The sequence below is a fragment of the Colias croceus genome, chromosome 9, assembly GCF_905220415.1.
Source record: "Colias croceus chromosome 9, ilColCroc2.1".
In the NCBI taxonomy this organism is placed as follows: Eukaryota; Metazoa; Arthropoda; class Insecta; order Lepidoptera; family Pieridae; genus Colias; species Colias croceus.
This window is the reverse complement of record NC_059545.1, coordinates 5,572,488-5,574,613: the sequence shown is the minus strand read 5'-3', so window position 1 is coordinate 5,574,613 and position 2,126 is coordinate 5,572,488. Positions and strand designations below refer to the sequence as shown.

At 32.4% G+C, this 2,126-nt stretch overlaps 1 long non-coding RNA gene across 1 annotated transcript; it reads right to left on the bottom strand.

The window, feature by feature from the left end:
• Nucleotides 1-243: 243 nt before the first annotated feature.
• On the bottom strand, nucleotides 244-2,126 carry LOC123694213. The gene is made up of 2 exons (XR_006751783.1): nucleotides 1,889-2,126; nucleotides 244-1,578 (listed from the first exon to the last, which is right to left on the bottom strand). It is a non-coding gene; the product is annotated as an uncharacterized LOC123694213 (long non-coding RNA).

Sequence of the window (2,126 nt, the reverse complement as noted above, 5' to 3'; positions counted from 1 at the left end):
AAAAAAATATAAATATAGACTTGTGATCGGATTAAAATAACAGTTTGACTAACGCTGTTTCAGTATCCAGTGGCAAACAATAAAATTATTGATTATTTATTAATGGAGAAGCATTTTAAAAAAATGTTTAGTATTGTGTCGGTTATAGTTTTCTAGTTATTCAAAACTTTTTGCTTAATGACCTCTAAAATGTTATTTTCCCTACATTGTAATAATAACAAAGAGAGAAATAAAACAGTAGAATTACTAAAATAATAAAGAATTATATTTATTTGGCACATGCTCATAGTTTTCGGTCAAAATTACCACACATATTCATAATTAACAAGTCTGTTTGAATCTAGATAAAAGTATTGTCATAAATAACATTAACATTAAAATCTTGTTCTTACTACTTACTAATCAGTACAGTTATTAGAGGTATTTCAATTAATTTGCTAAGGTCAAATTCTTTCCAAGTAGGAACTGTTAAAGTTACGTAAAAATCAGCGTATCAAAGGTTTAATTATCACGGGTCAGTAAAAATCTTGCAGTAACTTCGTTAACCTTCTTCGGTTTTCTATTAGAGTTAATCTTTTTATATATTTTATATCTGGGCTTTATCTCTGTTAAGTTAAAAATAAGTTTTCGTGACTCTTCAGAAATTCTATCTGCGATTTTCAGACGACATGTACTTCCACAAGGTTGCTTAATCATTTTAGCTGGAAAAACGTTTTGAGTTTGAAACATATTTTTGCCTGTATTTATTAGTATCTTCACAATATTTGTAGTATGTAACGATCTTATTCTTTTTCGTTTTCTTGTAATTGCATCAACTGGCTGAGTTGGAGCTTCTTTTGCAGTATCGTTCATCGTTCCTGTGTCATTTGTATTAAAATGTATGATTTCGACGTTATCAGCAGGGTTGGAAGAGGCGACAAGATAACCATCATTCGGAGCAAGACTATTTTTAAGATTCGAATCAGCAGGAAGATGATCACTTATTTGATGATTATTAGAAACTTCAACAATCTGAGTGAAGGAAATGTCATCAATTTTTGCATTTGGTCATTCCTTTTACTTTACATTTTGGGTTCTCTGTTTCGTCATCCGGATTAGAAGGGTCGAAATTATTACGTGTGTCTATAGTACCTACTTTGAGTAATTTGTTGGGTTAGGTTATGGCCTTTGTATAGACAAAGCTGAAGCTGAACTGGATGATGTGCTTGAGGACGAAGATGAGAACGAGCTGGACGACGAAGACGATGACGACGAGTTTGAGTTTGATCTCCTGCATTTTTTATTTGATGGAAAGTTTGTTCTGTCATCGTCTGAGGCGAGAAAAAAGTTACCATCGTCAGTGTTAGTTTGGTTGTGATAAGAGCTTAAAGGATGAACTTCTCATGATGTTCAAATCGGACGCACTCATTGTTGAAAGCGGTTCAACAATATCGGAATTTCTTTTAGAAGCAGGCTTAGTAATTTGAGATCCATCATCGTCATCATTTTCTTTTTTTCTTTGATTGTTCTGAGTTGATAATTCTATTATACTTCTACATCTACTTCTTTTCGGATCCATGATAGTATAATACAAAAAGCCTTAAACAAAATGCCTTTTTTTATTATTAAATTCGAATAAAAACAAAGTCCTAATTAAAGTTAACATAATATAACTGACACTAATGTTATTACGCACAGCGAAAATTTAAAAGCATATTTATTGATTAAATGGCTCTTTAAAGAAAATGCCCGTTATTGAATTTCGTATAAAAACAAAATCCACACTAAACTTATTAAATAACTGGCATTATATTCAAACTGCCACTTATGCATTTACTCACTGTAAATATTCGAAAGCAAATTAATTAAATAAGTGGCACTTTACACAAAGTGCCAGTTTTTGACTCACCTCGACAAGGATTTCCACCGGAGACTTGACGCGAAATGGCATAGTGCCGGTTTATCAATTACCGACCGGACAAATTGTGACAAATTCATAAGTGACACTAGCGACATCTAGCAAAAATTTGACGCATTAGAGCTACCGGGATCTTTGCGTTAGGCGCGTTTCGTTTTATGCCTTTTGACTGCATACTTAACTCAAAAATGAATTTTTTTGTATAGTGCCACTTATGTTTTAAGTGTGC